Genomic DNA, 14,028 nt, shown 5'->3' with positions numbered 1-14,028 from the left:
CAGCACCTCATCTGGACTCTGTGTGACAGTCATCACAGGAGCACTCTTCCACAGGAGCCCCCTTAGCTGCGGTTTCGCTTTCCGTGGTTTTAGTTACCCTCCATCAACCACAGTCTGAAAATATTACATGGAAACTTCCAGAAATTAACAATTCCTAAGTATTAAATTGCATGCTGTTCTGTGTAGCCCGGTGAAATCTCATGCTGTCCCGCTCTGTCCAGCTGGGTTGTGAATCATCTCTGTGTCCAGCGTACCCCAAACTGTAAGTCACCTGGTGGCCCCGTTGGTTATCAGATCAATGGTATCACACTGCTTGTGTTCAAGGGACCCTTATTTTACTTAACAATGGCCCCAAAGCACCATGGTAGTGGCACTGGCAATTGAGATGTGCCAAAGAGAAGCCGTAAAGTGCTTCCTTTAAGTAAAAAGGTAAAAGTTCTAGATTTAATTAAAAAAAAAAAAAAACCCATACGCTGAGGTTGCTAAGATCTATGGTAGAACAAATCTGCTATCCAGCAAACTGTGAGGAAGCAGAAAGAAATCTGTGCTGGCTTTGCTGTTGCACTTCAAACTGTAGGAGTTACGGCCACAGTGCGTGATAAGTGCTTAGTTACGATGGAAAAGGCATTAAACTTGTACAAGAAGATATTTTGAGAGAGAAAGACCACATTTGCATAATGTTTATTATAGTATATTGTTATAATTGTTCTATTTTATCATTAGTTATCATTGTTAATCTCTTGCTGTGCCTAACTTATAAATTAAACATTACCATATGTATAGGAGAAAACACAGTACACACAGAGCTCTGCATTATCCACAGTTTCAGGCATCCCCTGGGCATCGTATCCCCACGGATAAGGGGGAACGAGTGTATTGGTTTATGGCTGTTCTGATTAATGCAAGCACCAATGTATGCAAATGACTCCTGGTGCCCAGCGAGCATTTCATATGTATTTACACAATGAATAAACCAAGGAAAGAAGAGGTGAATGAGTCACTGGCCTGCCCTCCTCCAAATGACATGAAAATCCCAGTTACCTCAAAGGTGCACTGTAAGAACTCGATGATACATCTGTGTCATGGAAACACAGTTTATTGTGTTTATGTTTCCAAATCTTATCAACAGCAAATTATAAAAACAGACATGCATTTCCATCTTACCTCCCTTATGTTTACATCCATCTAATTTGTACTTTATTTTCAAAAGGCAGGAACAGAAGTGCTAGTTACTGGAAGCAGGGGCAACAACAACAACAACAAAATCTAAAAATAACCTATTTACCTTGAAATCGTAATTAACTTCACACATGTTTCCTGAAGGGATTCATTATGAGGGCAATTATTATACAGGTGAGCTTAATTTTTTGTAACAAGTAAAAATATTATTATTAAGAAACAATCCCAAATGGTCAGTACATTGAAAATCTAAACTTCAGAAAATCTTATGCTAATCACACAGAAGGTCTGGCTGGGACTGACTCAGATCAAGCCATGTTAGCCGACTTAATGCTACAAAATTATCTTAATCCCTTCAGAAATTTCTACAAACACCTCCGCGGTGTCAGAGCCCACAGATGGCCCGTGAGCTGGCCCCACTGGTCCCCTGCATGCATTTCACATCTCAGCCAGACCATGGCATCCACCACTCCTGCCTGCTTTAACAATGACCCAGAGCAGCATGTGTCTTGGTGGGTTTCTTTTCAAACGCTGCTAAATTCCTCATTTATCCACAAACTGATCTATTTTAGACTTGGCTCTGTGTTGTCCATGCTCCAGGTCTGGGCTAACTTTAAACTGGTATTTCACAGGCTACATTCATGGGTGAGCTGGACACACTCCTCGGGAAGACGATCTCATCTTTGAAGACACTGCTCCCCAGCCAGACGAGGGTAGGGTGAAACCGTTTTTTTGTGGACCCAGCTCCGGAAGAAAGTGCTTACAGCCTTAGGTTACCCGGGACAGGCTGGCTCTCATGGGCTAAGTGGCTCACCTTCGACCCGGCTCACCTGACCACCCAGAGGCTACTGTCAACCGGACAGCTCAAACCGTCCAAACAGGCCACAAGTCTCTGGTAAACTCAAGTGTGTATATATGTACATACACAAACACGAACAAGTAACAGGGATTTAGATAAATCAATGTATGCAACTGTATCACTAACCACGTAAAAATCCACATGTAGGAAGAATGACAGAGCTAGGCCTTTCAACCTGCTTACTGAAAGCTTTAGACCAAGACTTGGTTTTATTTCTTGATGATGATCTTCCAAGAAAATCCAATCACTCTGAGAGCCCCTCTAGTCTAAGAGGAATGACTCTACAGAAGGGGAGGAAACGGTACGAGGTTGCAGTGATGGATGGATGGATGGCTGGATGGACCCTTGCCGGCCGGCAGGTACGCGAGTCCATCTGCTTCCCAACAAGGGGGAGATGTGACACCCAAGGAACCCTTCGGTGGCCTGGAAAGGACCTAGCAATTTACTCTCCGGGAGAGGATGTGTTCACTAAGAGTCTGCTATTTTCTGACATGAGCCTCTGGGTACCTGATAAAAGCCAAGATACAGCCTCTGGCGGCTGAAGAATTCAGGGGATGAGCAAATCAGATGGCAAGGCTGGACGACCAACCTCTCCCAGGAAGGAAGGCTTCTCCATGACCCTGGAAGAACATCACTTCTCCAGGTGGCATCTGGAAGTTTTAGGAACTGACAGAAACAAAAAGCCAACAGTTTGTTCAGAGTGTACATATTCTTGGTTACCCCTAAATGCTCAGGAAAACCACTTGAAGCCACATCAAAAGGTCTACAGTGGAGGCAGCTTAGTGGAGGGCAAAGCGGACAGGCCAACACAACAGTCTTTGCTCATCAGTTACCCAAGAGGGTGATTCTCAAATACAGAGTCTAGAAATGTGAAGCTGGACTGGACACTGCAGAGCATAAAGCTTCTTTAAAAACAAAAATTAAAGCAACAGTCAATACCAGTCTTGGATTATTTCTACCCAGGAAGGACTTTTCTGGACTGTGGATATGCTGAGATGTGCCAACCAGAAAGACTCTTCCTGTGAAGTCCAAAGTGGAGGTTTTCCCTGGATAATTAAATTTCACTCAATCTCTTTAAAGGGCCAATTCAGATTGCTAACAGGGAGTGAGGGGGAAGAGGCACTGGGGGATGCCAAGGAAGGGAAAGGAGTAGTTCCTAAATCAACCACTTTGTTTAAACTGTGTGAGTTCTAGAATGTTTTCACATGTGCAGCCCGAATGCAAGCTACACAGCACAGATGTTGTAACACCCTCCTCTACCCTGGCTTCCAAACACTACCCACCAAAGCTCTGCCCTACAGAGACGGCATTTACTGTAAATGAAACATCTCAGAATAAAACATTTCCCTCTGTTGGACTTTTCACCTCAAAAAGAGAACTCCTCCTTCTCTCAGACACATTGACTTCTTATGTCACACATAACCAACCCCGACAGCCTCTCCAGCTCTCAGTGTGATTTGGCCACAGGTGACTGCAAATGCTGAAACTCGGGTTTTGATGGGTTGTGCTTCAAGACCGTGTTTTGGCTTTATTTGGGTTTCTTGTTTATTGGTTTTTCTTCTTAAAAGGTTTGGATTCTTGACCTGTTAAATGCCTTTTTAGCCTTCATTTACTCTTGGTCTCATGGATCACCTTCCTAACCACTGCCCTGACGCTCTCTAAGGGAAAAACTGGGAAGGAGTTCATAAAGCCCAGTGAATTAACCACCTGCACAAAGTATGTAAATTAGGGCAAAACTACATCACACACATCACTGTATATAAAACAGATAAACAACAAGGATCTATGGTACAGCACAGGGAACTATTTTCAATTCCTTGTAATAGTCTATAATGGAAAAGAATCTGAAAAGAAAATATATATGCACGTATATGCACAACTGAATCACCCTGCTGTACACCTGAAACTAACACTGTAAATCAACTACACTTTGATAAAATATAAAATGAAAAAAAAAAAAACATCGCAGACACAACAAACACAGGAACACTAAGACACTTTAAGACGTCCAAATAACCAACCCCAAACTTAACACAACATTGAGCCGTAACGCTCTTAACTTTCTGAAGTAAACAAGGAGGCCAAAATACTTCAAGCAGAACGTGACACTCTCTCAGCATGCTCTCAAGTTTATCCTTTAGGCTTGAGTTCTTCATAGAAATAACTGTTAACAAACTCATTTGTCGTAAACGTACCTAACAGAGGTGACAGGACAGATGCTAAACAGCCATGAGACCCCTGTCCTCCCCTTCAGATTATATCCAGTTACGAGGTTAGTATTGTCTTTTTGCCAAGGCACCCTTTTCCAGACTGTTTTCTATTTTCATAATAATCTCATGTAGGGAGTGTAGGTTCAAGAGACCAATTTTTAAGAGAGAGGTTGCTGTAGCACCAAGCAAAATGCCATTTGGTATCAAAAGACATAATGTCTCATCAATTTATACCTGGGTTTATGATGAATATCCACAGTTAGACTTCGACTCTGAAAAAGTCCCAAAGTGCCACTTTGAGGAAAACGATGGAAAAAGGACATGGACAGGTGAGATCTACTGAGAGGGCTGGTGACAAACATGAGAGCAGCAGGCTCTCCCGAACTAGACCTTCACCAGGTCACCGAGATAACACAGCACGTGAGCCTTAATTTCACAAAACCAAGAGGGGCCAAGCCGCCACCATTTCCTGCATGTTCTGCATAGTTCCTGAGTCAAACATTTATCAAGGTCACTTCTGTCTAAAACGCACCAAGAGTAGAGCCCCTGGATGGTAAAGTAACAGCATTCGAACAGCAAGCCTGTCTTTTGCAAAAGTTAACTCATTTTTTTCAAGCAATGGAAACTTTGAATTTTTCAGCAGGACAAAAGGTCATCTAGACCTGGTTCTTGTTTTGTCTTGATTTGTTCGTGTTGCAGGATGTAAGAGTGTACATTCTGGAGTCGGAAGGGTGTGAGGGGTCACGTTCAATCCCCTAGGAAGTTGAGAATCTGGGGCAGACACCCAACTCGACGCTCAGTCGTCCAGGACGTAAACTGGGGTTAACTACACCCACCTAAACGGCTGTCGGGAGGGTCCGTGAGTCTGCCGGGCAAACTGTCAAGTAGGATTCAAGAGAATGTTGGGCACCGTTAGGAATTCAAATACAGAGTTAAATTTCCAGTCATTTTGGTCTTTTATAACCTTAACAGAGACATTCACCTGAAAATGAAACTGAGATGGATCCACCTAAAACCTGAATGGGGTGTGGGGAGTAGGGGTGGGTTGTGACTTGGCCTCAAAAAGTTACAACTGCCTAGTAATACACAAGTCAGGACTCAAGTTCTGTGGGGCGATTCCCTAGCTCAGATACTATAACTGGAGCATGAAGAAATGATCACACACATTCATAAACGGCCTCTCTGATATTTATCACCCTGAGTCACCTGCCAGGGGTGGTCTCCAGCAGCCAAGGTGGGCACTCAGTCTCGTCCAGCACAACATCAGCACAGACAGCACCTGAGACGAGGGCCTCGGGCCCCTGCAACTTGGAAGAGTCTGAGCCTGAACAGGATATCCCACCCCACCCGTCATTTAAAATCTGACTCATTTAGAAGAAAGCCTTCATCTGCCAGCTTCTCCCCTGGCTTCACAATGGGGCCAAACTGAAGGCTAAACCATGTTCTACGCAGGTGGAGGGTATCTGCTGCCTCCATCATTCTTTTCCCTGAGGCTCCCTGACCAAATTTAGATATGAACCGGTTGAAAGGTCATAGGATTTCAATGTAGACACATGAGCAGGACCAAGCACCCCAGAATAACCTGCAGTGACAAATGCAGCTGGGGGAAACGGCCCACCTGAGGGCCCACCCAGTCAGAGTGACAGCCTTCCTGAATGTGGCTGAAGGAGCTCAGATCGGGGCCAGGAAACACTTCTGCTCCTGCAACAGACTTGCAGCACCAATGCACAAATCCTGAAGGGCTGACTTGGGAGACCTTGGGAGCCAGTGAGAAGGTCAGAGGAGATCACAGAACCCCACCCCTCCCCAACCACATCCCTCAGAGGCTGTCCCTCTTCTAACTCCACCCACTGCTCCACAGTGGACCACAGCATCGGTGATCGACACAGGTCTCGACAGGCTCGGACTGCTTAAAAATACACGATGACAAAAAGTGTTTCTAAAACCTGCTTTTCTTCATCCTAGGATACTGGTGAGGCGGGGAGAGGAAGGAAGGAGCTCATTTTTTAAAGTTCTTTTAAAAATGACTTTCTGGGGAAAATTTACTCATGGAAAAACTTACCCAAGGACAATGACAATGTGGAATTTACTTATTTATCTGACAGGTCTCATCCTCAGATCCTACCAGACGTCCAGATCCTCTCAACTTACTCCACCACTCCTCTCAGGCGAGAAAGACTGTCACGTTCTGGGCAGAACAAGTCCTCTCCGGGTTCCTAATCTCAACACTGAAAGACACTGAGGCACCAACTGGTCACCCAAGTGTCACCAGCTAAAAACTTCCAGACGCTGCCCCAGAGAGAGAGCCACTCAGTGGTTCCCAGGACAGCAGATGGCACAGAGCTGTGCCCATTCTCACTGTTTACCACTGAGTCAGTCACAGGGAAGCAGGAAATAGGTCCACATAACGGATTATTGCAGGTGCCCCTCCCCAAACACTTCACTCTCCAATATGCTAACTTTAGGGGCTGGCTGGTTCCAGGGAAATGACTGACATTTAAAGTATACTGTGCTCTGAAAAAAAAAATATAAAAAAGAATGTATCTATATCTATCTATATGTATGTATAACTGAATCACTATGCTGTACACCAGAAACTAACACAACATTGTAAATCAACAATGCTTCAATTTAAAAAATCAAGTATATTGTGCTCTAGATCTTGGTAATTCATAGATGCTTTTAAAACAGGAAGGCTGTTAGTATTAGGGAGTGAGGTGATTTCTTTTTCTCTTTTAAAATACCCCCACTGATCAGGAAGACTTATGCAGCCCCCTCAAAAAGCTTTTAAAGAAGGAGCACCTTGTCACATGGTCTACGATGTCACTTGCCAGATCACCCCATAAACAGACAGCATCGAGCACTCCGTTAGATTAAGAGAAGAAGAAAGCATGAACTCTCACCAATAGCTGTTTTATATCCAGTGAGTTATAAAAGAAGCCACTGGGTTTTTATTACCCAAGCTTTTAGGACAGTTCAAGTTCAATATACACAATGTTTCATTCATGCTGTTAAATTGATAATATTAACCTTTCTTGCTGAGATGCATTAAAAATTCTGGCTTTTCAGAGCAAATGTAATTAGTTCACATTAGTAACTTCACCAGTGGCAACGACAGAAGCAAAAGGGAACTAACAGGATACAGATTAATGTAATCAAAACATCATCGCCCAGCATCTCCACTCTCTAGACAGCTGGGTGCACTTCCTCTGTTGGCCAGGGTGTTTTGTTTTGTTTTTTTTTTTTCTTTTTAATAAAAACAATAGATCAATGAAATGGATGAATAACTACTTGCAATCCTCCCTCAGGGGAGTACTGTACAGGAAACCATTCTGGTGAGTGAGCCCAAAAGTTTTTAATTTGATGTGCCTGTTCAGTGCCATTGTGACAACAGAGCAATGGCACAAGGCTCTCTTGCAGGGCAGAGAGCTCGGGGTGGAGCGGGGAGGAGACTTGGGAGAGAGGAGCAGAGGCTGCCTGTGCCCCACAATAAGTGTCTCCTGCGGAAAGAGTAGCTCCCTCTCTAAACTCACTAGGGGAAAGAAACCTTTCAAAGTCCTGTTTGCCCTTTGAAGTACCTCCAACCTGTTCACACACTGAGATGTATTTCTCTAAACCTCGCACTGCCCGTCTCCAGTGGGTGGGTGGTGTTTTTCCACCTTCTGTCTTCTGATCAGAACATCCACCTTTTCCTCAGGGGGATAACTTGGTCCTTCTTCCTCCCAGAGGCTGGGGGACCATGTGGGCTGGGCTAGCCCATCAAAGCCTCGTCTCCCTGGAACATCCTGGTGGAGGGCAGGGACCAGGGCCAGCACGGCCAACGAAGACATAAGGAAATCAGTCTGTGCCTCTCGGCACCAAAGCCAAAACTGGGTGGATGCAGGGTTGAAGGTGCTAACAGCTCTTCTGCAGTGGCAGAAGTGGCATGTATCCTAAGAATGAAGCCAATATGCAGGCAGGAGAATCGGGGAGGGGCCCCCAGTGGCTCTCCCGAAGTCTGCTCCACTCCCAGACTTTAACGTTAAGATGAAAATGCCCCATTGCCCTCTCCCAGCTGAAACGGGATTCTCCCCCATCTTGGAAATAAAACCTACATCTCCATTTCCATACAACACATTTCCCATGAGGTCAAAAAGCCTTCCCAGGAAAAGAATGGGGAGTGGCTGCTGCAGGAGCCCCTGGCGTGAGAGCGCCTCAGCACACAGCACCTCCATGCTCCCCGACTTTGGAAACTACAGTGAACAGAGCTACAGCCCAACCCGCACTGCCATCAGGACACTCCAAGGTCTCGCACATCAGAAGGACGCAGAGACGAAAAGAAAGGATATTGCTACCAACACTTTTTTTTTTTTTTTAATGTAGGAAATGGGCTGTGGAGTTACAGAGTCCTTCCCAAAGACTGGTTTTCAGATTTAGGTTGTATAGAATTTCTAAGTTTAACCTACAAATGTGTCTTGGCATAGATGGGAAACGTCAAATTCAGAACAACAATCATAAAAAGTAAATAATGCAAAAATCACACTTAGGAGAAAGTGATTCATGGCTCCCCAAAAGTCCTTTAAAATACAAAGGCATCGTATTAATTTAGTTCTCGTCCAAAGTCAGGGAGGTGTTCAAAGGCCACACAATCAGCCTCCTGGCATCACTGAAGTACAAACAGCAGTTAATGTTTAGAATGGTGGTCGCCAATTAGTCCGAAACACACACTGGTTTATCAAGCTCACACCTCCGATCAAGTTTTAAGTTGCTCTGTTAGCGCTTGACTAAGCCTGAAGCGACACAAGTCTCGGGTCAGTTAGTTTACTGCAAAGTTAATGCCACCTCTGCAAAGCCTCCACGAGTGCAAACTCCGCAAGCCATTCTGGGCAGTACTGGGAGCAGCCAGGGGACAGAAACATGTGACTTTCTCTCCACGTGTTTCCATTTCAAGACAAAAAAGCATGATGAGAAATATTGGGACTTGACTGAGGCTGACCTACTTCGAAACTAAAAAAAAAAAAAAAAGGATGCATTTATAGCCAAGTATTTTAAAAATTAAAAAAATAGGTTGAATTTAAAAAAAAAAAAGTCACGTCCTGTGACAGGAGGTTAATAGGACTGGAGAAATAGCTCAAGGGGAACACCTGTCGTTACGCCCGGTCTTGAAGCCTGAGTGATCTTCACATTAAGCGATACCATTATGGAAAATACAAAATCCAAAGAAATTACAGTGCAGCTGAAACCTCAGATGGAAACAATGGTGTAGTTTATATGAATTGGATGCACACACTTCCATCTAAGAATGGCGACACGCACGGCCACCGTCTGAGGGTCCCATGAGGGAGGCTAATGTTACCCGCTGCTCGGAACACTACTCTACCACCACTGCGGTGTGATTGTAAAGGACTTTTCAGGGTATGTAATATCAGCCCCGTTATGGTCCCGCCTGCTGGTAGATCAAGTGTACTAAATCATCCGGACATAAGATTGTGAGAAAAAGAAAGGAAGAGGCGACCAGAGGTAAACTAGGTAAATCCCTAGGTTTTGCCTTCCAAACATACCTCTCCGGGGATCATCAGAGGTCCCCATCACGGCGATTTTGGAACCAGAAGTAGCTCACAAGCTCTGTGTTCCATCCAGATCTCATTCCAGTTTTACCAGGTAGGGCGCAGGGGAGGAGTTTCTGTCACTTTTCGTCTTTACCAGGTAGTTACGCTGCAAACTGCCTGACCTGAGAATGAGCTTAAGGATTTTGGAGGATTCTTCTCTCAAGTGGTGGTGCTGTGAGAAAGGCAACGGCAGGGGAGGCCTGGCTCCTCCAAAGGGCGAGTGGCCTTGGGAGAGCATCTGTCCCTACCTGAGATACTGTGGCCTCCTCTGGACCACACGGGGCGCAAGCAAAACTTTCTGTGTGGTTCCTCCATCTCTCTCTTTGTTTGAAACCTAACAGAAAGAATCTGGATCCTTCAGAACAGCCTCCTCCCCTGGAGACTCAGAGCCACCACTGGACCCAGTCCCCCGGTCAGTGAGCTGGTCCTGGTCCTGCTGCTACAGAGGTTCACTGAGCTTCCCTCCATGGAACACGCCAGGTGCTCGATGATACACAGACATCCTTCTGCATCAGCCACCCCTTCTTATATAAGGTGTTCAAAAGACAAAGATTTATCCTGAAAAATGGCTCCTGGGGGCTCTCTCCTTCCCACTCGCCTTACCCCTCCAAAGCCCTGGGATGATCCCAGAACGGTGTCTGCTGTTCTTTCTCTCTCTTTCCAGCCATCCTGATGTTTCCAGAAACTTCCCAGACCCCTGAGCATTTGCTCACACCCTGAGCGCCTCAAACTTTTCATGCTGGAAGTGTAAACACTCTCCCTCCCTCCCCAGCTGGATTTCTAGCCTGTCTTTCCTACCTCAGTCAAGGGCACCCATGATCACTCAGTTTTTCCGTTGGTCTCCGGTCATCCTTAAGCTCTTTCCTTCTCTTCTACCTCATCCCCCCCAACCTACCCCAGGTACTGCCAAATCTATCTCTAAAAGGCCTCTGGTACCGTTTTCTGGGCTCACTCTTCACACACAGACTCTGCCAGCTTCTCTCCCTTCTCCCCCAATGACTGTCAGAGGACCTTTCTGGAACAAAAATCTGCCCTTAGCATTCCTCTGTTCACTACCCAAAAGTCAGGCCCAGCCTCCTCAGGCAGGCAGACCAACTGGCCCAGCACAACCTGGCTCCTGCCAGCTTCATCACCCTCATTCTTGAAGGCAATCTGCCTCTCCCAATGGTTCCTTACACTGCCTCTATCCACCCCACCCCTCAAGTTCTGGTATCTGGCAAACTCCTCTGCATCCGTTGAGGCCCTGCTCATCTGTGAGCCGTTCCCTGCCCCCTCCCAGGCTCCCATGGCACCTCACACACAGCCCTGACAAAATCCACACCGCGCTGCTATCTAGTTTATTCACACACCAGGTGCCCCCCGACCCCAGGCGAGGCTCCTCCAGGACAGCGGCGGTGTCTGTCCCCTCATCTCAGATGCCCAGAGCTGAGCTCAGAGCTCGGTGGAGGGCAGCAACCAGCCAGCGTGTGCTGAACCTGAATGCTGCACACACAGTACTGAGAGCTTGGAGGGGAGGAGCGGGCCTGTGCAATAAACGCAGTGGGTCTAACGCTATCTACGTGGCAAAGGCAAGCTGGAACACCCTCCCGCCCCGGGCCAGTGACTCCAGTCAACAGGTAGAACCAACAACACAACTGTGTGTAAACACGCTGTCAGCTGTCACTGCCGACCACATCCTCCAAAGGTTTGCCTCAGGTCCCGGACCATCAGCTTAACGGCTATTTACGAGTCTCCAACCTGCACTCCTCTAACTAGAGAAGGAACTAACACAGACTCTCTTAATTATTACCCTGGGGTTCAGAAACGAAAGGGGCAGCGCAAAGCTGAAAGGGTGCACTGTCCACAGAGGTGCCCACAGCACATTCCGGGAAACAGGACGTGACTGGTGCCAAGTCCCAATCCTCCCCGAAGAGGGGCCGCCGCTGGAGGGGAAGGGGCCGAACTGCCAGCCACAGGACCCAGGAGCACGGGCAGTGAGACGAACCCATGTATGGGAGCAGCTTCAAGGGGGATTAATCTTTTGTCATAATCCACCTTCTGAAAAATCCACTGGGAGGGGGAACCAGGGGACAAAATAACTAAAGTCAAATGAAGGAAAAATTGAACCGTTTTTTAAATGCCATTCGTTCCAACAGGTTAATGATTATGTGGAAAGATGACTTGCATCTAGAAGAAAAAGGGCACCGAAGCAACTAGTCCCTAATGAGTATTCAGGGCTCAACTGAAAGCTCCCTTCAATTGGTATAAACTATAATGTTGAGAAAAGGATTCACACGTCCCGTGACATCTATTTTTACAGCACACAGCCCAGAGGTAGCCATACCACTTTTAATGGCTTGAGATTCCAGAAGAATTATCACTATGGTAACATTTCAAAGTGGCCGTCAAAGTTACCAGGCACCGGTCCACACGGTCTGGATCGCGTAGTGCCTTTTAGAACAGACCAAGTTATTTTCAAAATTCATCTAATGATTCCACGTGCCCAACAATGCTTGGCTAGAACTTAGCTAATGGGATTATTTACAAGTGAGAGTTAACAGAAAGAGTGCCCAGGGGGAGGGTATAGCTCAGTGGCAGAGTTCCTACTTAGCACGCACGAGGTCCTAGGTTCGATCCCCAAGACCGCCATTAAAAAATTTAAAAGCACCAGAAAGAGTGCTCAGTACATAATAAGCAGTCAAAAATTATCTGTTACCACTCTGAATCAAGCTCCTTTCTCACAAAAAGCCTTCAGCATGAAATAATTCACTGATGGCTATACTGATGTGATAAATTCTTTGATTGATTTTTTTGGTATGTATTAAAGTAGTATGAAGACAAACAGGAAGTTGTAAAATTGGCCCTCAGTTTTTGTTACTTCAAAAACTGACTTCAAGTTATTTTACAGAACAGGAATTGATATAAATTATACAAGATACAACAGATCTCAAATATTCAGAAATGCTTGTGGGTGGACAATAAAATACACCCTTCCACTGGGAACACACACACCAGTTCTTAAAACCCTCCCATTCTCGGGGGGGGGGAGCCATAGCCACTGAGACACAAGGAATGCTCTTGCCTCCTCTTTTTCATAAGAAACCAGAAAGCTGACCTCAAAGGCGAATTCCATGCGTACTAGGTTCAGGATTCTCAACTCGGAGCCAACAAACTCAAAATCAGAGCTAGAAAGGACCTTAATAATGCGCTTTTCAAGTCCCTAGTTTCCACCCATTGACAGTTCTCAAAATCAGTTTAATGCCTCTCCTACCAGTGATAGAAAAGAATAAGAAAATATTATGGTACTTCTTGGGGAGGAAGGGTGAGCGCTTTACCAGATAAGAAGTGTTTTGGAAACACTTATCTTAGCTATGCCCTTATTTTGTCCTGGGGCTATGATGTAAATCTATGTCTTACTGTGGGTTTGACCAAAAATTCTGCAAACCATTGATGGGGTGTAACACCTCTTCATATTTCCAAGAGAGGTGAGGGGACCTGCCCAAGGTAATGCCTGTGAAGCAGTGACGCACTCAGACATGAGAATGTGGGTCCTCCTGGCTTTTAAGCATCCTTCCCCTTATGTCATCTTGCCTCTTTCATCAATAAAACATTCAACACAAGCAGCTAGTAGGAGGCACTTACAAATAACTGTATTTAAGAAATTAAAGGAACCACTGACACAAGTTCTGTTTCTACCTGGGCTGTGAAGACCAGACGCCCTTTAAATGGGCCCTTGGGATCCCATAAAATTTTAATTACAAAATCACGGACCTGTAGAAACAGGGTGTTAGAAGTGATAATTGTTCTTTCCAAGGGTTACAGGGAAAACCTTTTCCAAGCCTGCCAAAAGTACATTTACCAAGGAGACACACAGAGACATACACAGACACACAGACACACAGACACACACACATTGTCCCAAGGGCATGCTAGACCAAGGCCCATGTCAGTTGGCTCTTATAGAGGGTGATAGTGAATCCCAGGCATCTATTCTTGAGAAAGCTCATTCGATTCTCTGTGGGAAAGGCAAGGAGGTCCCCAGCTACTGTCTCTAGGGAGCTGGGGACTTCACTAAGTCCTCAAACAGAGCCTGCTCTCAAAGAAGGACAATCAGATGTGGAAAAGTCTACCTTTTTAAAACACACACACATATTACAGGTTTTATTTCTTTAACGCAAAGCAGTGTAATGAAGAAAATTTTAAAAAGGACCAC

General features: G+C 45.5%; 1 protein-coding gene across 2 annotated transcripts in view; it reads right to left on the bottom strand.

Moving 5' to 3' along the window:
• Positions 1 to 14,028, bottom strand: part of IGF1R (insulin like growth factor 1 receptor) — a 280,712-nt gene that overhangs the window by 197,047 nt on the left and 69,637 nt on the right. The gene's annotated exons all lie outside the window — the stretch shown is intronic.

This window comes from Camelus bactrianus, chromosome 27 (genome assembly GCF_048773025.1).
Source record: "Camelus bactrianus isolate YW-2024 breed Bactrian camel chromosome 27, ASM4877302v1, whole genome shotgun sequence".
Taxonomy (NCBI): domain Eukaryota; kingdom Metazoa; phylum Chordata; class Mammalia; order Artiodactyla; family Camelidae; genus Camelus; species Camelus bactrianus.
The sequence above is the reverse complement of the archived record's forward strand: the minus strand, read 5'-3'. Positions and strand labels throughout refer to the sequence as shown.